Consider the following 9,122-nt stretch of genomic DNA (forward strand, 5'->3'; position numbering starts at 1 on the left):
TAAGGATGTCCGATAATGGCTTTTTGCCGATATTCCGATAGATATTGTCCAACTCTTTAATTACCGATACCGATATCAACCGATACCGATATCAACCGATATATGCAGTCGTGGAATTAACACATGTTTATGCCTAATTTGGACAACCATGTATGGTGAAGATAAGGTACTTTTAAAAAAATAAAATAAAATAAGATAACTAAATTAAAAACATTTTCTTGAATAAAAAAGAAAGTAAAACAATATAAAAACAGTTACATAGAAACTAGTAATTAATTAAAATTAGTAAAATTAACTGTTAAAGGTTAGTACTATTAGTGGACCAGCAGCACACACAATCGTGTGTGCTTACGGACTGTATCCCTTGCAGACTGTATTGATATATATTGATATATAATGTAGGAACCAGAATATTGATAACAGAAATAAATGGGGGGAGGGAGGTTTTTTGGGTTGGTGCACTAATTGTAAGTGTATCTTGTGTTTTTTATTTTGATTTAATAAAAAAAACAAAAAAAAACAAAAAACAAAAAAACGATACAGATAATAAAAAAACCGATACCGATAATTTTCGATATTACATTTTAACGCATTTATCGGCCGATAATATCGGCATTATCGGACATCCCTACTATTTACATTGTAGATTGTCACTGAAGGCATCAAAACTATGAATGAACACATGCGGAGTTATGTACTTAACAAAAAAAGGTGAAATAACTAAAAAAAAAAAACGTTTTATATTCTATTTTTATTCTAACTAGCCACCCTTTGATCTGATTACTGCTTTGCGCACTCTTGGCATTCTCTCGATGAGCTCCAAGAGGTAGTCACCTGAAATGGTTTTCACTTCACAGGTGTGCTTGAAGCTCATCGAGAGAATGCCAAGAGTAATCAGAGCAAAGGGTGGCTATTTTGAAGAAACTACAATATAAAACATGTTAACAGTTATTTCACCTTTTTTCGTTAAGTACATAATTCCACATGTGTTCATTCATAGTTGTGATGCCTTCAGTGACAATCTACAATGTAAATAGTCATGAAAATAAAGAAAACCCACTGAATGAGAAGGTGTGTCCAAACTTTTGGCCTGTACTGTACATTGTCATTTTTACAGTGTACAATTTAATGGATAACTTGCTTTGAAGTCATAGGTCAAGCAGATAAAAAGTAGTTATTTCTCTTTTAACAAAAACATGGTTTGATTTGTATAATAATCTTTTTTGTATATAATATTTTTTTTTTTGTCAAAATGGGAAAAAAGGATTACATTTAGTACTTTATTGACACATATTATTTCCAGGCCATAGATAGATAGATAGATAGATAGATAGATGAATAGTACTTTATTGATTCCTTCAGCAGAGTTCCCTCAGGAAAATTACAATTCCAGCAGCAGTGTACAGAATTGAGATTGAATTTAAAAAGTAAATAATGGGGGTATAAATGGAAATAAAATAGAAAATATTACAATAAGAATAAAAATAAAAAGCAACAATAAGAATACAAATATAACAGTGAACATAAGAATATAACAAGAGAAACTAGGCAGTAGTGACCATGTTATGAAAATGTATTGCACTGTTAATTGCACTGGTTTTTGTTGCAGTTTATTTCAGTATAACCATATCATACCGCTACATCAGGGGTGTCCAAACTTTTTCCACTGAGGGCCGCACACTGAAAAATCAAAGCAAGCGGGGGCCATTTTGATATTTTTTTATTTTAAAAACCAATACAAAATATGTATAAAAAATATACATTAAGGCCTCCACTCAGGCTTGATCCCGGAGACCCCAAAGGGTTTTGGTTAGAGATGTTGGCCGATATTATCGGCCGATATATGCGTTAAAATGTAATATCGGAAATTATCGGTATCGTTTTTTTTATTATCGGTATCGTTTTTTTTGTTTTTTTTTTATTTATTTTTTTTATTTTTTATTAAATCAACATAAAAAACACAAGATACACTTACAATTAGTGCACCAACCCAAAAAACCTCCCTCCCCCATTTACACTCATTCACACAAAAGGGTTGTTTCTTTCTGTTATTAATATTCTGGTTCCTACATTATATATCAATATATATCAATACAGTCTGCAAGGGATACAGTCCGTAAGCACACATGATTGTGCGTGCTGCTGGTCCACTAATAGTACTAACCTTTAACAGTTAATTTTACTCATTTTCATTCATTACTAGTTTCTATGTAACTGTTTTTATATTGTTGTACTTTCTTTTTTATTCAAGAAAATGTTTTTAATTTATTTATCTTATTTTACTAATTTTTTTAAAAAGTACCTTATCTTCACCATACCTGGTTGTCCAAATTAGGCATAATAATGTGTTAATTCCACGACGGCATATATCGGTTGATATCGGTATCGGTTGATATCGGTATCGGTAATTAAAGAGTTGGACAATATCGGAATATCGGATATCGGCAAAAAGCCATTATCGGACATTCCTAGTTTTGGTCCAAAAAATATTTAAAATGTGTCATTATTCAGTATTATTATCTCTAGATCAACATTAGGTCTGTCTGTCAATATAACATTTTTAAAGATTTAAGTCGTATGCTCTTTTTGTCAAAGAAAACCCTGTTTTTTTTTATGGAAAAAACACACAAAATATGCAATATTTTCACCCAATAAAATTTTTAAGAGGAATATTTCAGATTATATAATAATTGGAGCCTTAAAAAGGTCAATAACTCATAACACCATTGATTTTAATTCATTATTATTTTTTGAGCAATGACACTTAAAAACAAATCACACAACAATTATTGGGGAACCAAAAGGGTCCGACTCATTAAAGTGTTAAAACATTTTTTTACTGTTTACTTTTAACACAATAATCTCGAGATCAACTTCAGATCTATCCGTCAATTATACGTTGTATTGTTGTTTATGTTTTTTGTTTGTTCGTTTTAGGCCCTTCTTTAAAAAAAAAATATCTCAAAGTGCAATATTTAATGTGACGTAATTGGAGCCTTGGATAGGTCAATAATTCATAATAACATTGATTTTGATTCATTATTATTTTTTAAAGAAAGAAACAGCCTGCATGGCAGCTTTGTGTTATTAAAGTAAACATTGCAACATTTTCTTGTTACATTTCACCTGTTTGCTCTTTCATACCACTTTTTAATCGTATTTTAAAATGGGCCGTGGGGCCATTAAAAAATGACCTGCGGGCCCCAAATGGCCCCCGGGCCGCACTTTGGACATCCCTGCGCTACATCATATAAGATGATGTAGCCGGCCCCCGGTCCTTGAGTTAGACACCTGTGATGTACATAGTTAGAGACAAAAATCGCAGTGCCGAAGCTAAACATTTGGATGTGACACCACCGCTTCTCTCAGTCATGGAGCTTCCTGCTCCTCTCCTCCTTTTGTGCTCACTCACTGTGAGCCCGTGCGGAGCAATGGCTGCCGCTGACAGTATCTTTTCACCGCCATGCATCAAGCCTCGAAAGATACTCCCTCTCATAAACAACGCATCACTCTGCGCTGCCTCAGAAACACTGCCGAGCGCCATTGTCGGGGCTAAATATGCCAGCACTTTCTCACTGTGCTTATCACTCAAAGCGGGTTGGGAGTGCAACGGCTGCTCGGATGGAGGCGGTGGGCGGGTGGGCGGGTGGGGGGGGGGTGGTGCAGGCATGTAAATTCCAATCAATGCTGGGATATCCATAAGGCACCTTGGCGGACGGTGGAAATCAATTTGGGGAAGGGAGGAGGACTCTCTACACTGCAAAAAGTGAAATCTAAGTAAGATTAAATATCTCAAATAAGGGTGATATTTGCTTATTTTCTGTCTGATAAGATAATTCTTCTCACTAAGCAGATTTTATGTTAGAGCAGACCTGGGCATTCTGCGGCCCGCGGGCCGCATCCGGCCCTTTGTGCGTCCCTGTCCGGCCCGCGTGAGGCCAATTATAAATTACAAAATAAATTTAAAAAAGTATCTATGTCGAGTGTGCAATACAACGGTGCTGCTTTTGTTTTGAAAATCGTTATTTGTATTTATTCCGTATGGACGTATGCGTGTGCGTGATTGTGAGTGAATGTGAACAGCTGCAATCATTAATTACAAAATAAAGTTGAAAAAACATCTATGTCGTGCGCGCAATACAACTGTGCTGCTTTTATTTTGAAAAGTATTATTTATGGGCGTGTGTCCGTGTGTAACCTGCGAGTGAAGGTGCACACGCAGCGACAAGTGATGCACGGTTTACACCCGAGACGCTAAAAAGAGAAAAGTTGATGAAGAATGGCGTGTTTCCAACAAGACATGGACTGCCAAGCAACGTTCCCTCGAAGGTGCGTGCCTGCGCAATTGTGCACTGCTCAAGCGTCTGCTGCGCGCAGCAAATATATGCCACGCACCAAATCAAATCCCATCTGAATTCTAAACAAAATAAACATATTTATTTTATGTAATTTTGCAGTGCAACTTTGAGTGACAGTGACAACAAGCGGCCCTAACGGTGTTCGTCAACACCGTTCAATTGAACACCGTTCAATTATTGTAACGTCTATCGAGATGCTTCGAGGACAGGAATTATATCGATCACTTTATTGAGCAAAACTGTTTATATTCGGACATAACCACACCAAAAACATGAGTAAAACAATTCTATCTCGAAAAACTAGTCATTTTCTGCCGTACAAACCAGGCCAAAACCAACTTGTCATCTGTCACCAACACGCATAGCACTAAACCACTGCTGCGTTTATGGCCACACAAAAAGTCGGACAACTCAAACACCACACAAAGTTACACGATGACTCCTCAGTCATACGTGTGCTTATTTTACTGTCATTTATTATTAATGTTAATTTATTTATATTAGTCATGGAATGCTGTTACACACACTATGTTGAAGTATTACTATTATTATTAATTATTATTATTATTATTATTATTATTATTATTTATCTTACGGTATATATCAAAAATAATATTGAGCAAAATTTAATTGAAATATTGTCGATGTGGCCCTCCAGCAGTGCTCGGGTTGCTCATGCGGCCCCCGGTAAAAATTAATTGCCCACCCCTGTGTTAGAGGGTTTTACTTGTTTTAAGGGTTTTGGTCCTAAATGATCTCAGTAAGATATTACAGCTTGTTGCTGAGATTTAATGACCTATATTGAGTAAAACATGCTTGAAACTAGAATATCAAGTGTTGCACAGCTGTGTCATCAACACTCACAAGTATAAAACTACTTTTTTAAAGTAATCATTTTTTATTTCAAGCATGAAAAAAAAAAAATCATGACTTTGACACAATTGTGTCTCCTAATTAAAACAGATGACAGCCTAATGGACTTTGTGTCATGATCTGTGGTCTGGATTATGTTTTTGTTAATTTTTGGACTCTTTTAGTTCCTGTTTGCGCTCCCTCGTTTGTTTAGTCACCATGGCGACTCATTAGTTTCACCTGCCTCATGTGTTCGGGACACGCACCTGCTCTAATCAGGAGATTATTATTTAAGCCTGTCGTTGCCAGTTAGTCGGGCTGGCGACATTGCTCTGTTCATGCTTGTTTTCTGGAGATACCATAGTTCATGCTGATTGTTTCACGCTGCTCGTTTCTTGCCAAGTAAGTTTTTGTTTATTTATGCCACCGTTAGCGACTTTTTGTTTCATGTCCATAGTTCAGGCTAAGTGTTCGCTTTTGTTTCCTGCGTTAAGTTGTGCCTTCGCCTTGTGCGCCTTTTTTGTTTTCACCTATTTGAGAGTCAAGAATAAATATGTTCCTACCTGCTACCTTTGTCCGGAAAAGTCCGTTTGCATCCCGGGAGAACAATCCTCGCAGTAAGATGCGAAAACACCCTCGTCGTGACACTTTGCTGTTTTATATTCAATGAAACAATTGAAAATACGTACTCATGTAGTAGTACAGTTGGCACAGTACAGTAAACTGACAGTTAATAATTAAACATTTAGCATGTGACATTTCTAACAATTTTGAACAGAAATAGTTCATGCACATTCAGATAAATTCTTCAAAATTACGTTCTGTATATATGCGCACTAATTGACTGAAAGAGCACGCACTTGGCGCGATGATGTCATGTTGTTGATGGAAAAATGCATTTTTAGACAATATGATTTGCCTGAGCGGCTAGGAGACCCCGAGAGTAACAAGGGGTTGCCTTGTTGCCTTTCCATTAAGAACAATAAACTAGTTTTTAGTATAAGTTTGCTGGTTTCAAGAAATGTAATGCCGAGCGCATATCATTATGTCAAGATAATGGCACTAGCATTTACTTAAAGGCCTACTGAAATGAAATGTTCTTATTTAAACGGGAATAGCAGGTCCATTCTATGTGTCATACTTGATCATTTTGCAATATTGCCATATTTTTGCTGAAAGTATTTAGTAGAGAACATCGACGATAAAGTTCGCAACATTGGGTCGCTGATAAAAAAGCCTTGCCTGTACCGGAAGTAGCGTGACGTCACAGGTTGTGGAGCTCCTCACATCTGCACATTGTTTACAATCATGGCCACCAGCAGCGAGAGCGATTCGGACCGAGAAAGTGACGATTACCCCATTAATTTGAGCGAGGATGAAAGATTTGTGGATGAGGAAAGAGAGAGTGAAGGATTAGAGGGCAGTGGAAGCGATTCAGATAGGGAAGATGCTGTGAGAGGCGGGTGGGACCAGATATTCAGCTGGGAATGACTAAAACGGTAAATAAACACAAGACATATATATACTCTATTAGCCACAACACAACCAGGCTTATATTTAATATGCCACAAATTAATCCGCATAACAAACACCTCCACCCTCCCGTCCATATAACCCACCAATACAACTCAAACACCCGCACAACACACTCAATCCCACAGCCCAAAGTACCGCTCACCTCCGTAAAGTTCATACAGCGCGTATATTTCCCCAAAGTTACGTACGTGACATGCACATAGTGACATGCACGTACGGGCAAGCGATCAAATGTTTGTAAGCCAAAGCTGCGTACTCACGGTAGCGCGTCTGCTACCCAACTCAAAGTCCTCCTGGTTGTGTTGCTGCAGCCAGCTGCTAATACACCGCTTCCCACCTACAGCTTTCTTCTTTGCTGTCTTCATTGTTCATTAAACAAATTGCAAAAGATTCACCAACACAGATGTCCAGAATACTGTGGAATTTTGCGATGAAAACAGACGACTTAATCGCTGGCCACAATGCTGTCCCAATATGTCCGCACAATCCGTGACGTCACGCGCAGACGTCATCATACCGAGACGTTTTCAGCAGGATATTTTGCGGGAAATTTAAAATTGCACTTTACTAATCTAACCCGGCCGTATTGGCATGTGTTGCAATGTTAAGATTTCATCATTGATATATAAACTATCAGACTGCGTGGTCGGTAGTAGTGGCTTTCAGTAGGCCTTTAATTTAAGAATATTTTTCAACATATTGAGCAAAAAGGTCTCTTTTTTTTTCTACCAAGAAAAGTGCACTTGTTATTAGTGAGAATATTCTTATTTTAAGGTATTTTTGGGTTAATTGGGGTTAGCTAATTTTACTTTTTTTGGAAAGTCTTGACAAGCCAAATATTCTTGTTCAATTGGCAGATAATTTTCCTTAGTTCAAGTAAAATACCCCTCATTTTTGTATTTTTTTTTCTTGTTTTTGAACACTTGACTTTTTGCAGTGTAGTAGTTTTCTTTTTTTTCTTCCTCCCTCACATTCTCCAGCCACGCTTCATCGGCCTGTTTGCTCCTATTCATCGAAACGGCCGCTTTTTGTTTGCCTCCCATCACTTCCTCTCTCCATCCCCTAGGGGGTGTCTTGTCATCTGTCTGTAATGAATCAGCAACTCTTAGCAGGTGGGTGGTAAGAAGGGTATGAAACGCCTTCGTTATCGCCGGGAAATTCTCCCAAGAAGTTGCCGGCGAAGTGAGATGGATGCGGCGCGTGCAGGCTCCGACGGAGAGGAAATCAAAGCGCTCACACATGCCGGGGAAGGCGAGCGCTCATGCGTCCGTGCAGACGTATAGACAGGCAGGTGTAGCCGAGCATGGGCAGCTTGTGTGATGAGGCGGGGGAATGGAAATAGTTTGCAACAGAACACTAACAGCATGTGAAAACCTTCTTTCCTCTGCGATATGTAGGTGCGGTAACCTCTGTGGATTTGTAGGAATCATCCATCCATCCATTTAATACCACTAAATCCACTTAGAATGGTTCAAAATACATCACTAACAACTAAACGTTACCTGTCTGGTTCTCCTGAGGTGGACAGGTTTCCACTGATCAGGCATCCCAGATGTTATTTAGCTGTTATTTCTAGCCAAATTGGTATTTTTTTTTACATTTCCGTTAGGGGTGTAACGATACACAAAAATTTCGGTTCGGTACGTACCTCGGTTTAGAGGTCACGGTTCGGTTCATTTTCGGTACAGTAAGAAAACAACAAAATATAAATTTTTGGGTTATTTATTTACCAAATTTATAAACAATGGCTTTATCCCTTTAAAGGCCTACTGAAATGAGATTTTTTTATTTAAACAGGGATAGCAGATCCATTCTATGTGTCATACTTGATCATTTCGCGATATTGCCATATTTTTGCTGAAAGGATTTAGTAGAGAACATCAACGATAAAGTTTGCAACTTTTGGTCGCTGATAAAAAAAAGCCTTGCCTGTACCGGAAGTAGCGTGACGTCACAGGTTGAAGGGCGCCTCACATCTGCACATTGTTTACACCAGCAGCGAGAGCGATTCGGACCGAGAAAGCGACGATTACCCCATTAATTTGAGCGAGGATGAAAGATTCGTGGATGAGGAAAGTGAGAGTGAAGGACTAGAGTGCAGTGCAGGACGCCAGGGTGTATCTTTTTTCGCTCTGACTGTAACTTAGGTACAAGGGCTCATTGGATTCCACACTTTCTCCTTTTTCTATTGTGGATCACGGATTTGTATTTTAAACCACCTCGGATACTATATCCTCTTGAAAATGAGAGTCGAGAACGCGAAATGGACATTCACAGTGACTTTTATCTCCACGACAATACATCGGTGAAGCACTTTAGCTTCGGAGCTAACGTGATAGCATCGTGCTTAACTGCGGATAGAAACAGAAGAAATAA

General features: G+C 38.1%; 1 protein-coding gene across 1 annotated transcript in view; it reads left to right on the top strand.

Annotated features, from left to right (window-relative positions):
- nphp4 (nephronophthisis 4) overlaps positions 1–9,122 on the top strand; it is a 486,853-nt gene that overhangs the window by 344,199 nt on the left and 133,532 nt on the right. The gene's annotated exons all lie outside the window — the stretch shown is intronic.

The sequence above is a fragment of the Entelurus aequoreus genome, linkage group LG07, assembly GCF_033978785.1.
Source record: "Entelurus aequoreus isolate RoL-2023_Sb linkage group LG07, RoL_Eaeq_v1.1, whole genome shotgun sequence".
NCBI lineage: Eukaryota > Metazoa > Chordata > Actinopteri > Syngnathiformes > Syngnathidae > Entelurus > Entelurus aequoreus.